General features: G+C 41.8%; 1 protein-coding gene across 1 annotated transcript in view; it reads left to right on the forward strand.

The window, feature by feature from the left end:
* The window catches only part of LOC106144325 (adenylate cyclase type 1-like), an 83,486-nt gene that overhangs the window by 21,651 nt on the left and 46,562 nt on the right, over positions 1–15,273 (forward strand). The gene's annotated exons all lie outside the window — the stretch shown is intronic.

Raw genomic sequence — 15,273 nt, forward strand, 5'->3', positions numbered from 1 at the left:
AACTCTTTGTATATTTTGGAGATCAGACCTCTGTCTAATGTGGGGTTTGTGAAAATCTTTTCCCATTCTGTAGCTGTTGTTTTGTCTTGTTGACCGTGTCCTTTGCTTTACAGAAGCTTTTCAGTTTCAGGAGGTCCCATTTACTAATTGTTTCTCTCAGTGTCTGACTACAGTTATATTTAGAAAATGATCTCCTGTGCCAATTCATTCAAGTGTACCTTCTACTTTCCCTTCTGTGAAGTTCAGTATGGCTGGCTTTATGTTGAGGTCTTTAATCCATTTGGACTTGAGTTTTGTGCATGGTGATAGATATGGATCTATTTGCATTCTTCTATATCTAGTTATGCCAGCACCACTTGTTAAATATGTTTTTTTCCATTTGATATTTTTTGATTTTTTTTGTCAAAAATCAGGTGCTCAAAGGTGTGTGGATTAATATCCAGATCTTCTATTTGGTTCCATTGGTCCTCCTGTTTGTTTTTATACCAATATCAGGCTGTTTTCAGTACTGTAGCTCTACAGTAGAGTTTAAGTCAAGGATTGTGATGCCTCCAGAAGTTCTTTTATTGTACAGGATTGTTTTGGCTATCCTGGAATTTTTTTTTCCATATGAAGTTGAGTGTTGTTCTTTCGAGAAGACCACATTTTCATTGCTGAAGTTACTTGGGTCTGAAATCGTTCTGGCAGAGTGCCTCCTGTTTTCTTCTTATTACTACTGTGTTATCAATTCTGTTTTCTTAGTCTTATTCTAAATTTTAAGATAATCTTGCCCACATTTACAAATTTTAGTAGAATTACACTACACCTTCTCTAAGTTAGAGGGGCAATTTCCTTCCTAATACAAAACAATGTATGTCACACTACCCCCAACAACCCCAAGTAGCTGACAGTGTATGTCACACTACCACTGACAACCCCAAATAGCTGACAGTGTATGTAACACTACCATCAACAACCCCAAATAGCTGTTTGATCACTTTGCCTATCAACATAACTATCTCTCCATCTAGTTGTCTGCCCACTGTGTGTTTGGCGGGCAGAATTTTGACATAAATTGTGCATCAGAATATTTCAATCCTGAATACTTCAGCATGTTTGCCACTACCTATTTGCCTAAGGTTCTTATTTGCAATAAATTTGTATTCAATAAAATGCCCTGATATTAGGTGTACCATTCAGTAGGTTTTAGAAAATAAAAGCATTTGTGACACACAACTTGGCATTGCTATCTCTTTATGATTTATTCCCAATTTTACCTTCTCAGGGACAAACGACACTCAGACTTGTTTCCACCCTAGAATAGTTTCTCATCTGCTATCACTGCATGTGGTATAAATGCATCATATGCACTGTTATTTACGGCTGGCACTGCATGCGGGTATAACTGCATCCTATGCACTGTTCTTTAAGGCTGGCACTGCATGTGGGTATAATTGCACCATATATACTGTTATTTAATGTTCTTTTACTAAGTATTGTTCTGGTATTATTCCATTTGGTTGTGGTTCAAATATTTGTTCTTTTTTATTTTTTTAACTTAAATTTTAGTTCTTGAGAATTTGATACACAAGTACTATATTTATCATTCCCACCCTCCTCCTCTTCCCTCCAACTCCTCCCATCCCCCATCTCTCTCAGATTTATAATCTGATCTTTATTATTCATATATATTTATATATGAATATATTTAGCCTACTCATAATTTCAGTGAACATTTGATTTGCAGATCTATATCATAAATCATATATTTAGGGTAGGATTTTCTCGGGCACAAGGGCAAGTGGAGGAAGCATCAGGAGTCCTGGAAGGAGCGACACAGTCCACTTGGCGTGCTGACCTTGTGTATCAACAGCTTTTCAAAGTCATTTGATTTCTAGCTTTATCTATTGAAAAGACACTTTCTTGTGTGTAGGCGTGTATGTGTAAAGGTGCATATGTGTGCATATGTCACATGTATGGAAGCCAGAAATCAGTGTTAGGTGTCCTTCTTGAGATGCTGCCCACTTATCTTTTGAGAGCGAGTCTCTCAGTGGGGCCTGTGAAGGAGCGCCTGTGATGCCCACATTTCTGCCATCGCAAGTGCACACTACCATCCCCTCCCCTGTTCCTCTTGTTTTATGACATGTGTTCTGAAGGTCAAATTTGGATCCTTGTGCTTCTGTGGCAGATTCTTCATCAATGGGGCCATCTCCCCAGCCCGTTTCCTTTTTAAATTTAGACATTCCTCGGGCTTTTACGGAGACAATGTCATCTAGAAAGGTGATAACTCTCATCCATTCCTTTCAGTTCACTTGCCCTTGGACCCCATTTTTGTATCTAGTTGCCTTGATAGAAATGCCAGTACCTTGTTGGATGTGAGTGGTGAGAGCAGACATGGACTGATGTGAGGGGAAAATTATTTACTGTCTCACCAGAAAGCATAACATTAGGTGCAAGATTTTATAAACCCCTTCTATCACATCGAGGACCTTTCCCTCTCTTCACACACACATATGTGTGTGCTCAACTTTACTAGACTACATATTTGAGTGTTGTCAAATCCTGGTCTGCACTCATTAACACGATACTGTGGTTCTTCTTCATTATCTTGTTACTATGACAGCTACATTGATTGACTTTTAAATATTGAATCATTCTTGAAAACTTGGATTAAATACCAGCTGGTTACAGAGAATTCATTTAAAAAATAGATCTGTAAATTCTGTTAGCTACTTACTGCTTTGTTAAGGACGTTGGTGTTTATATGAAAGAGGGATATTGCAGTATGTTTCGAGGTTTGTTTGTATGCTGGGAAGTGCTGAGGGTGGCCTCCTAATACGAACTCTGGAAAATCTGCTCCTGTTCCCTTGAAGAGGTTTTACAAAAATGATGTTAATTGTTTTTCAGACATTTTCCGGAATTCTCCCTCAAAACCATGAGGTCTGAAGACAGCCTATTGGATCAATTTTAAATGACAGTTCCTTCAGCAGTTACAGGCCAGTAAATGACCTGTTTCGTAATTGGATGAGTTGTCATAGTTCGTGAGGTTTTTCAAGAACTGGTTCGCTTCATCTCATTTGCAAACTTATACATAGAGAGACATTTTCCATATGCATTTATGCTAATGCTAAGGTCTGCAGACTGTGGTCAGACTCTTGTCTAATCTTGAGAAGTTTTGGCTTCTTAGTAGAGGCCCCTTAACTCTGCTGGTTGGTCGAAGCTTCTTTTTGTGTCATTGGTTTTTCTTTCTGTTTTTATTTAACTCATGTTTATTTGTTTGTTTGTGTGTGTGTGTGTGTGTGTGTGTGTGTGCTGCTGCTTCATCATGCCTGTGAAGACCAGAGGACAACTTGCCAGAATCAGTTCTCTCTTTCCACCATGTGGAAATGTGGTTGTCAAACTTGCTGGCAAGTGCTGTTACCTGATCTTGCTGGTTCTGGTATTTATATTATTATTATTGTTGTTATTATTATTATTATTATTTGCTTTTTGTTGTTTTAAATTTCTTCAATTTCTCTCTCCTGTGATGTGGGATTTCATTGGTTAATAAAGAAACTGCCTTGGCCCATCTGATAGGGCAGAGTAGACAGAACAGAATGCTGGGAGGAAGAGGAAGTGAGGCAATCGCCATGCCTGTCCTCTCCAGGGCAGACGCGATGAAGCTCTGACCTAGGATGGACGTAGGCTAGAATCTTCCCAATAAGCACACCTCGTGGTGCTACACAGATTACTAAATATGAGTTAAGCAAGATATGAGAGTTAGCCAAGAAGAGGCTAGATATAATGGGCCAAGCAGTGTTTAAATGAATACAATTTGTTAGTTGTTATTTGGGGTATAAAGCTAGGCAGTGGCTGGGAGTTGGGAGGTGGAAAGCAGCCCGCAGCTCCTTCTGCACTCCTGGTATCTTGATTAGCTCTCTTTTTTTTCTGCTCTTGTTGGACTCACTTACTTCTCCTTTCTTTACAGTGGGACTCAGGCTACCAGTGTGACTGTCTCCTTCTGCTGTTGTGTGCACTGGGCATCCCAGCAACACCCTCACTGGATGCCAGAGGTTTTGCTGAAGTTTGCAGTCGGTTGCACATGTTTTTCTTTCTCTTGAGATTTTCTTTTCTTTGACCCAAGGTTATTTAGAAGTACACAGTTTCATTTCCAAGTGTTTGGAACAATGCCTGCAGTCTTTCACGTACTGATTTCCATTGCAGTCTGAGATCACTCTCCACTTTACAGATAAACAGTCGGGGGTTTAGAGAGGATATTGAGCGTCAGTGGCAACCCGTGGTCCACACAGTTGACCACAGAGTCTCTGCTACTCTGAGAGGAGACCTGGGTACCACTTTTCCAGGGGAGAGTCATCCAGGAAGGATGCTCGAGGTAGAAGAGGGTAAGCTGAGATATCATCAGGTAGTGGAAAGTAGGAAGTTTGGATGAAAAAAGTAAGGCAGATTCAGGAATACGGCTCATTACTTTTACTTTACAAAATCTGAACCGGTCACAGAATAATAGATGGCGACAGGGTACCTATCAAGCAGTCCAGAAAGGCTTTAGGAGAAGCTGAGAGAGAGCCTTGAAGGTTGGTGTTTCAACCCAAGACTCAGCATCACTCTCAAGGTAAAGAGAGAAGTGGGGATTTCAGATGAGTGGACGTCTTCATGAATTTCCCAGAGGCTAGGGGAGAGGAGCAGGGGGATCTTGAGGGGACCACCTTCCTTTACCCCTCATGTGGGGTAACTCCAGCCCAGGTCAAGAGCCAGCTGGACTGCGATGGTACTGATAAAGGACGTTGAGCTAGAGTAACACTAGCGATAGCGAGAATGGTAGCAAGGATTGCTAATTTCGGGTCCGATGGCCTAGTGACAGAATCCCCCTATAGTCTTCACCCCACAGATTTGAGAGGCCCTGGGCGGTATGATACACAAGAATGGTAAAGTCATTTTTTCTACTTTAGAAAAATTCCCTGATGACATCATGGTGTGTGGGAAGGAGCAGTCTGTGGCAGAACGAACAGCTGACCCTGGCTAAGGCAGGGATGGACCAGGAGGTCCCCTAGGCTGGTGTTTAGTTAGGTGTAGAATGGGTTTGGGAAAAATGAAGCAGTTAGATAGGTTCATATATATTTTCTTTCTTCTTTCCTTCAAGTTTATTTTTATTTTCTCTTGGCAGAATTTCAAACTCAGTTTCTCCCTTTGTTTTCTAATCAGCGCTGTACTCAGGTCTTTAGAGAGGGAAGGAAGCTTTGCTCTTCAGAGGCAGCCATGGGAGAAGGAACAAATTAGTATGAAAGGCCAGGTAATTCCATGAATATTCTTTTTTTTTAAATTTTTTTGAGTTGTTGAAAAAAAAATTACTACCTCCTCCCATTTCCATTTCCCTCCCCCTCCTCCCACACATCGCCCCCTCCCCCCTACTCCCCTCCCCCTCTCCCCACTCCTCTCCCTCTCCCCCCATTCCATTCAATGAAGGCTGATGAGAAGCCAAGGACAATGGCACTAAGTTTTGATCCTAATGCATGAACTGGCTTTGTGGGAGCCTAGCCTGTTTGGATGCTCACTTTCCTGGACTTGGATAGAAGTGGGAGGACCTTGGACTTCCCTCAGGGCAGGGAATCTAGACTGCTCTTCATATCTATTTTCTTGTATGACTGTGTGGGTAGAGGCTTTGATTCTTTGTTTCTGTATATCCTGCCATGAAGACCTCTAACATGGGAATGGACAGTCTGGAAAAGCAGGGGACATCGTGCCCTGTATACAAGCCCTGCAACACAAGGGAGAGCACACACTGTCACATTCTTGAAATAGCCACATCATCTAATCACTTGAAGGATACTTCAAGTGACTAGCCATGAGACTGGAGCCTCGGGGACAGCCTGGAATACACTGGGGGAGGGGTTGCAACAGGCAGCATTTGTCCCGGGGCCCTGTGGAAGTTTACTACCTTTTCTAGTAACTTGAATTAAAGGAGGCGAAGTGAGATCCTTGAGAAGATCTCAGTGCCACAGGGACCTGAGGGGATTGGCTCAAAGCCGTTCACAGTTGGCTTCTCACAGAAGAAGCCGGCAGAATAGGCAGAGACTGGAGTGAGTCTCATGCTTAAAAAGACCAGGCTGTGGAATAGCAGGCCCCACCAAGATGGGCAGTTATGAACCCACACTGAGAAAAAGATGGATCGTGATGGGGGACCTCCTTCAGCCAATGGCCCTTGAAAGGCTGGGCCAGGTTGGGTGTGACTTTGGGTACTAAAAGGCCCGCGGGACTGCCTGCTCGCCTTTTCGCTCCCCCCTCGCCACACCTGGATGTTGCATTCCGTTCCTGTTTCCTTGTTGTGATCTGCAAGTTCTCTTTTAACAAAGAACCCTCATTATACCACATCAGGAGCTAGGGTGGGATTCATGTTCCTCCTCAACTGATGCGTTCTGCTTGAGCATCCACAAAAAGCAAGTGTGTAAGGTAGTGTTGCTTTGGGGGAAAGAATTAACTCAAGGGGCACCTGACTTGGTGTTTATAGAGCTTATGTGTAAACAGATTGTAATCCATACTCTGATGTAGGTTTTACTGTATTTAAATTGTTATAGGTTAAATTCTGCTCCCCCCACAAATTTCTACGTTGAAATTCTAATTCTCAGCACCTCATAATGTACTCTCATTTGCAAGTAGGGTTTCAAGTAATTTGTAATTAGAGGAGTTAGACTTCACTAGCTCTACTTAATAGGACGGACATCCAATTCAGTGTAATGGGAGGGCTAAGTTAAGAGGGAAATTTGGACACATGCACACTTAATGGAAATTCCGTGCAATGGCTGGGGTGACATTGCTACAAGCTGAGGAGCCACTAAAGGCTGGGGGATGTTGGAACAGACCCCCTTACGGTCTTGATATTGTTACTTTACACTTCTGGTCTCTAGCACTGGGAAATGATGGCTGTCTGCTGTTGAAGCCACCCAGACTGCGCTGTTCTGTTCTGTCAAAGCAAACTAATATATCCCTAGCAAAGAAATACCCAAGATGCACATGCTTGCTTGGCCACATCTGTCTGGAAGCTAAAATAGTGTCCTCAGTTTAGCACAGTTAAGCAAGGAGTTATTAATCCAACCAGAGGTGACTGGGCATTGGTGGGCAGCCACTTGTGAGTCCTTCCTTCCCAGCCCCTGGATTGTGCTTGGTGGATGTTCGGAGCGAACTTCTTCTTTGTGGAGGAATTTGTAACTTTGTTTATGGAATTTGTCAGCATTTCAAATCAGTCCTTGTTCAAAAGCTGAGTAGAATGACATTAATATTCATGAAATCTCAGCATGGGTATTTCCAATGATATAAAAATTGGAAAGGAAGATGCATGTTTGTACTTAAAATGTAAAGATAAATATTTTCTCCAAAAGAGAAATATACACATTCTTCTCAAATGCATAGGAACTGTTCTCCAGGTGAAGCCATTAACAATACAAAAGGTGTCAAAGAATTGGAACCAAAGTCTATTCCCTGACTATGGAATAAAGTCACAAATCAATCAGGGAAGAGAATTTGGGGAATTTGCAAATGTGTATACATTTTTAAAGAAACTAAAAGTAGATAAACTTCCATAGACTAATGGGTCAAAGAGGGGAAAAAAAAACACAAGAAATTAGAAAGTACATTGAGATGAAAGAAAAACAAGAACTTAACTTATGGGATAGGATAAAACTAATGGATGTAGTGAAAACGACACCTGACCAGAATTTATACCTATAGTTTTCTATGCTGAAATTGTTCTGATGTCCCTCTTCTGGCCTCTGTTGGCACCTGCACGCATGCGCGCGCGCACACACACACACACACACACACACACACACACACAGTTTTAGAAAGAAGTGAACTGTTTAATTAGGGTTCCTTGGAGAAAGAGAATCAAGAGAATTATATATCTATAAATATATATATATACATATACATCAATATGCATACTTAGAGACAGAGCTTGTTCTCGTTAGTTTTTGTCAACTTGACACAAACTAGGGTCACCTTAGGAAGAGAGGACCTCAACTGAGAAATTACCTGCATGTTTCTTTTTTTTTTCGTTTGACGTGGGAGGGTCTAGATCACTGTGGGTGGCACCGTTTCTGGGTACCGCTTTTGGGCAGGTGGTATTGGATGTACACAATAACAGGCTAAGAAACCCATAATAGTGAGCCAGGAGGCAATGTTCCTTATGGTTTCTTGTTTCAATTCCTTCTTGAGTTCCCATCTTTCCTTTCAGTGATGGATTGTGATGCGGAAGTGTAAGTCAAATAAACCCTTTCCCTTTGGTTGCGGTATTTGTCAGAGTTACATTAATCAAACTAGAACAGGTGTACACACACACACACACACACACACACACACACGGAGAGAGAGTGTGCGGGCGCGGCTGATTGACTTTAATTTTGTCACTAGGACTAAACCCAGAGCCTTGAACATGCGAGTTATATGCTCCCTCACTGGGCTGTCTCCCCAGCTCTCTCTTTACTTTTTATTTGGAGAAATGTTTCCACCAAGTTGCCATGGTTGGCCTCAACCTCACCGTGTAGTTCCGACCCATCTGGAATTTGCCGTTATCTTACCCCAGCCTTCAGAATACACCAGACATGGTGAGAAAAGGGAATTAGTTTGTGTAATTGTGGACAATTCTGCATGTCAGGGCAGGCCAGCGGGCCAAAGGGAAGGACTTATTTCCAGCTTGAGACCAGAAGCAGGCTGGAAGTAGTTGCCTGCCTTCCTTTAAGACTCCAAAATGGATGATTAATCATGTCCACACCATGGAAGAAGTCCGTAGGATTAGATGCTTGTTTTCGTTAAGAATTATCTTCACAGTGTCACAATTTGACCAACTATCTGGGCACCATGCCTTGTCAAACTGACATGTAAAATTAATCATCTCCCTATCCTTCTACCTTAAGAAAGAATAGAGCAAACGAAGCCAGCAGCAAGAAGAAGGATGGAAACAATGAATATTGGAATGAAACATTATAAACAAGAGAGGGCCCCCCTACCTCATAGCTTGGTCTTTTGAAGAGATGAACAGCACGGCAAACGTTTAACTAGACTAAGGAAAAGAAACCTTCCATTTCTGGAGATCAAGAACAAAAGAGGGTCAGCTCATGGTGTCACATGCCTACACTCCATGCTGGGGAGGCAGAGGCAGGAGGACTGCACAAGGTCAAGACCAGCCTGGTTTACATAATGAGTTTCAGGAGTCCAAGATCATAGGGTGAGACTCTGTCTCAAAAAACCAAAACACAACAGCATCACCCAAAACCTTCAATACAAAAACAACACCACACACACACACACACACACACACACACACACACACACACACACATACACACACACACACAAGGGGACGTCACTACTTACCAAATTTACAGAAATGAAATTGGCTTTAGAGGCTGAATAAGATACTGGAGACAGCTCAGTGTCTAAAATGCTTGCTGCAGCAGCATGAGAATCTCCACAGCACTCTGTAGAAAGCTAGACATAGATTTCTGTGCTTGTTACCCCGGAGAAGGGGAGGCAGAGACAGATGGGTACCAGGACCTTACTGACCAGCCTCGCCTGATTGAGAAGCCCCAGAGCCCAGTGAGGCCCTGTCTCAGAGAATGAAGTGGATGGCACCTGAGGAAGGACCCAACCTGTGAGACTGGCCTTCAGCCTCCACATACACGCACAGACACATGTACATGCAATCATGCATACATGTGCCCACACACCAGATCTCACACACACATAAATAAAAAGAATGTTAATAAAATATTGTGGTTAATTCTAGACCAATACATTTGATAATTGTGATGAAACAGTTCCTAGAAACTCACAGATGGGGTCAAGAAAAAAGAAAAAAATCATGATAAGTCCATGGTAGGTGAGGTCATTGGGTTAGTAATTTTTATTTTATTCTATTTATTTTTATTGTTTTTATTGACCTATATATTTTTCTCTGCTCCTCTCCCTTCCTCCCCCTCTCCTTCTACCCTCTCCCATGATCCCCACGTTCCCAATTTACTCAGGAGATCTTGTCTTTTTCTACTTCCCATGTAGATTAGATGAGCTAGTCATTTTTAAAAAGCCTTCAATGAAGAAAATCCTGAAGCCAGATGGCTTCTTTGGTGGATTCTATTCAATTCTAAGAGAAAAGTACACACAAGTGTGTAACAAACTTCCAAACATACAAGAGGGAATAATTTCCAACTTAGTCTATGAGGCCAGTGTTAGTCTGATACCAAAATCAGACAAGGAAAGGAAAACTGAAACCATCAACTCTTGTGAATAAGATTTAAAATTCTCAGTCTAATACCAAGAAACAGAACCCCATAACATATACTAAAGACTGCACACAATGATCAAGTGGGGTTTGTTTAGGGATGGATAGATGCCTCAGTGTATGAAAGAACAAACAACATAATATACCATATTTATAGGGAGCAGAGGAAGCCCTGAGTGAATGTGTGCTGTTGACGGGCACAGCCTCAGATCCATGGGAATGCAGAGCCTTCCCTCTATGAATCAGGCTCAGAATTAGTACAGCCTTCCTGTGCTCCAAGTTTGAATATGCAAGCACAAATGTTTATAAATGATTGATTACTGTGTGCAAAAGTTAGTAACTGCAGATTTCTCCTCCTGGCTCTTCACTGCCTGAGACTGTTCACCCACAAACACCTCTTACTGAGACTAGCTACATCCCCTCCCCATCCACCTACTCTGTGTTGTACTTCATAAACGCACTGAAGCTCCGGGTTGCTGTGCAGGTGATGCCACTCCGTCAGTGCACAGAGTGGGCACAGCCCACTTGACCCCAGCTTGTCTGTACACGGATCTCTTCTTTCTACATTCCCCATTGCCCTAGTCAGGTTTCTGGGACCGAAACCACATGGGGTGAAGTATATATTAATAGGAGAAAGAAGGAATACACAAAGTCATATCAAAGACATTGAGAAGCATTTGACCAAATTCAGACCATTTCACAGTAAAGATAGGTCAGAACTAGAATGTCCTCAGCAGAACCAAGCTGTCCATGAGAGACTCCACACTCACAGTATCCATGACATTGGAAACCAAATGTTTTTCTCTAAGCACAGAAACAAAACCAGAATGTGTATTCTTACTTCTGTACAACATCGTAACTACCAGAGCGTCTAGTCAGGATAATTGGACAAAAAAAAAAAAAAAAAAAAAAAAAAAAACAAGCAAGCAAGTAAAGAGAAGAATTTAAACTATCTTTTGTTTTAGACAACATGATCTTGTATGCAGACATTCCCAAGGAAAACCTATACACACAGCAAAGCAGAAAAAGAACAAACTACAACAGCTAAAAGTAATTATGAAGTCAGTAGGATACAGTATAGAAAGCCAGCTTAAGGAAGTGGGAAGCACTCTCATGTTCAGGGATTAGAAGTCTTAATGGTGCTCAGATGATAATTATTTCCAAACTCTCTGCAGACTCGATGTAGCCCCATCTGAAATTTCATATGGAAATGCAAGGACTCAAAATAGCTCCACAGAAGTCTGTGAAAAGAACAAGGTTGACACACATTTTCACACTTCAAAAGCTCGCTAAAGCCAATGGCTCTCAGCACATCCTGACACCAGCACGAAGATCAATGGGGGTGGAATTGAAAGCCTAAAGCCAGGGCCATGGCTCATGACTAACCAATTCTAACAGGGTATCAGGGCAGTTCTTTCAGGCTAACAGTCTTTTCAGGGACTGCTGCTGGGATAATTAGGGACCCATGGGTAATCTGGAACTCTACCTCACACCATCTACAAAATTAAGTGCCAAAGAATGAAAGAATTAATTATCTAAGCAAGAGCTTAAAACGAAGCTTTTTAGAAGAAAACACAAGTTGAGATCTTGCGACCTTGTATTAGGTAATAGTTTTTTTTTTCTTGTGTCATCTTAAATATGCAACCAAAGGAAAAATATATTATTTGAGTGAAATTTAAATTAAAATATTTTGTTAAATCTAAGTCCATTCTTAAGAGACTGAAAAGAGGGGGCTGGAGAGATGGTTTAACAGTTAAGGCTGCTCTTCTAGAGGGTGTGGATCCTAGCCTCAGCAACCAAATGGCAACTCACAGCCATTTCTCATGCTAGCTCCAGGGCATCTGAACTTCATCTGAGCTCCAGGGATTCAGGCACGCATGTGGTACACAGACTTATGCAGGCAAAATCCCATACACATAAAACAAAATTTTTAATGAGAAAAAGAAACTGGAAAGAAAATTCACAGGAGGGCATAGTTTTCGGTCATATATCTGATACATGTTCAGCATCGGAATATATATATAAAGCTCATATCAACTTAAAAAAAAAACAACAAGACCAAAAAGAAACAAGAGGTCACATAAAAACCCAAATAACTGGGTTTTAGTAGACATTTCTACACATGTCTTATAGAAATGGCCAATAGAAAACAAACAGACTTATTGTCACTAGCCTTTGGGGGAGCAGCTTGTGATACCACAGTCTCACAACCTCTAGGACGCCTGCCTGCCCCAAGCACAACAGATAACAGCAGGTGCGGGCGAAGGTATGGACAAGTGAAACTGTCATCTTACCGCTGGCGGAGTGGGAAATGGTAAAGATAGTTTCAAAATCACTCTGGGAGTACAGAAACACACTAAAGACAGGATTACAAGACGATCCAGTGATTCCAAGATGCAAGCTCACACAGTAAGCTGGATACAGATGTTCGTAGAGGGATTTTTTACAGTCGCCAAAATGCGTACAAAACTCAAACACTTGTGCACCAATGGGTGGCTAAATGAAACGTTATATCCTTATGATAGACCATTATTCTGATGTGTAAAGAAATGACACAGTGATACATGAGACAGTCTGGATCAAGTTTGAAAATCTTTATGAAAGAAGCCTGACACTAAAGATGTCAAAATAATTATTTAATTTTTAGAAAATGTCCTAAGAGACAAGAAGTCCATCAGTGGTCATTAGGGACTCAGGGTGGAGAGAATAGAAGACTGGTTGGGCACTGGGTGGGGAGGGGACGACAGAAATGCGGTGTGAGGGGTGACTGTACAATCAGTAATTAGTCTTATGAATGGACTAGCACCCTAAATTGTGTACCTTAAAATAACATTTTTTATGTGAATTATGTCTTATAAGAAAATGAGGGCAAAGTAAAAGTAACAGGCAAATAAACAGAAAGTTATTCTCAACACCTGTAACAAACAAAAAGCTAGCATTCTTAAGTATGTTAAGAACTGCTGAAATCTCTAAAATGGCTGGAAGACACTTAAGGAAATGTTCAGCATCCTTAGCCACCAGAGAAAGGCAAATCCAAACAACCCCGAGATTCCATCTTACACCTGAAAGAATGGCCAAGATCAAAAACGCTGATGACAACTTATGCTGGAGAGGTTGTAGGGTAAAGGGAACATTTCTGCATTGCTGGTGGGAATGCAAGCTGGTACAGCTCCTTTGGATGTCAGTGTGGCGATTTTTCAGAAAATTAGGAAACAACCTTCCTCAAGACCTAGCAATACCTCTTTTGGGTATATATCCAAAGGATGCTCAATCATGCCACAAGGACATGTGCTCAACTATGTTCATAGCATCATTCTTTGTCATGAACTTGGAAACAACCTAAATGCCCCTCAACTGAAGAATGGATAAGGAAAATGTGGTACATTTACACAGTGGAGTACTACATAGTGGAAAAAAATAATGACATCTTGAAATTTGCAGGCAAATGGATGGAGCTAAAAGACATCATATTGAGTGAGGTAACCCAGACCCAGAAAGACAAATACCATATATACTCACTTATAAGTATTCTTTAAACATAAAGCAAAGAAAACCATCCTACAAATCACAATCCCAGAAAACCTAGACGACAATGAGGACCCTAAGAGAGACATACATGAATCTAATCTACATGGGAAGTAGAAAAAGACAAGATCTCCTGAGTAAATTGGGAGCATAGGGACCATGGGAGATGGTTGAAGGGGAAAGGAGAAGCAGGGAGGGGAGCAGAGAAAAATGTGGAGTTCAATAAAATAAAAAAAAAAGAATGGCTGAAACCTGTCTTAAAAATGCCCTTGGAAATATCATCACGTGACACAGCCACACAGAGCTGCCTATGTAAGATGAAGCATAAAGGGCAAAGGAGCAGACTTTCATCTATCCAACTATTAAATGGTTCAAATTCAAAGGGCATTAGTGGTTATAGACTTATGGTTCTATGTGTTTTTAATATTTTATCAAGTGTATTCATGTTCTATTTTTGGGATAAAATCTTATGTCAAAAACATGCTACCCTTGATGAGGCTGCTCATTCTTCTGTGGATGGACACACACCCATGTAGATACCAGCAGGACAAAGTAGATTGAGCGGGTTCCAAGCAGAGCCTGGGGTTGGAGCAAAGATATGGGATGAGTTGGAGCAGGAGGAGTCTGGGGTAGATTTGATAAAAAACATATTACATATATGCATGAAATCTCAAAAGACAAATTATAAGCAAACAAACAACATAATTCCCAAATACATGATTGATTATATATGTATATATATATATGTAATAGCTAATACATATTTAATAACTAAGCTCTCAGAGAATAGTCTGGAACTTATAAATCAATGGGTGGGAACTTTTGAATTTCTGATGCCCCTGACTGCACTGGCAGGCACTTAAGAGGAAGCTCCCTGCAATCATACAACAGAGGAGAAGAATCTAAGACCTAGCTCATGATGTAGCTCACCATGACCACGTGGCCAATACCTGAGAAACAACATAAAAGCAGGTTCAACCAGGACCCCCAAATTCCTGTCTCAGAAAGCATCAGGACTCCAAACTCCTGCCTCAGGAAGCACCAGGACCCCTTCTCCGGACAGATTATTCCTGTTCACAGCAGCCATGCCCTGAATCCGGCACTGCAGAAGCCCCCCTGAGCCAAGGCCAGGCAGGTGCAGAGGCTGCTAGGAGAAAGCTCAGGTGGAGCCTAAAGCTGGCTTCAGGGTGGGTGAAGACTCAGACAGCCACCGTGGTGGAAAGTAGAGCAGGCTCCATCTAGATCCATGCTGATCCATTCCTCACGTGTGTCCTCTGGGAGGGTGGGAGGGGGCGGGAGAGTCTAGGATAGGGCAGGAACAACAGGCTTGGGCTCAGGGGACAAATGGAGGACAGGGCCACCAGTTCCAACTAGGAGCAGAAAAACATGGTAGCAGTAAGTAGTGTTTCAGTAGAGATGTGACATATGGGACGCTACCTGGGTGCAACGAGGTTGGGAAGGAGTGGAGGCTAAATCTGAGAAGGGAGACAGCTCAGGAAAGT

The sequence above is a fragment of the Microtus ochrogaster genome, unplaced genomic scaffold (genome assembly GCF_000317375.1).
Source record: "Microtus ochrogaster isolate Prairie Vole_2 unplaced genomic scaffold, MicOch1.0 UNK6, whole genome shotgun sequence".
In the NCBI taxonomy this organism is placed as follows: domain Eukaryota; kingdom Metazoa; phylum Chordata; class Mammalia; order Rodentia; family Cricetidae; genus Microtus; species Microtus ochrogaster.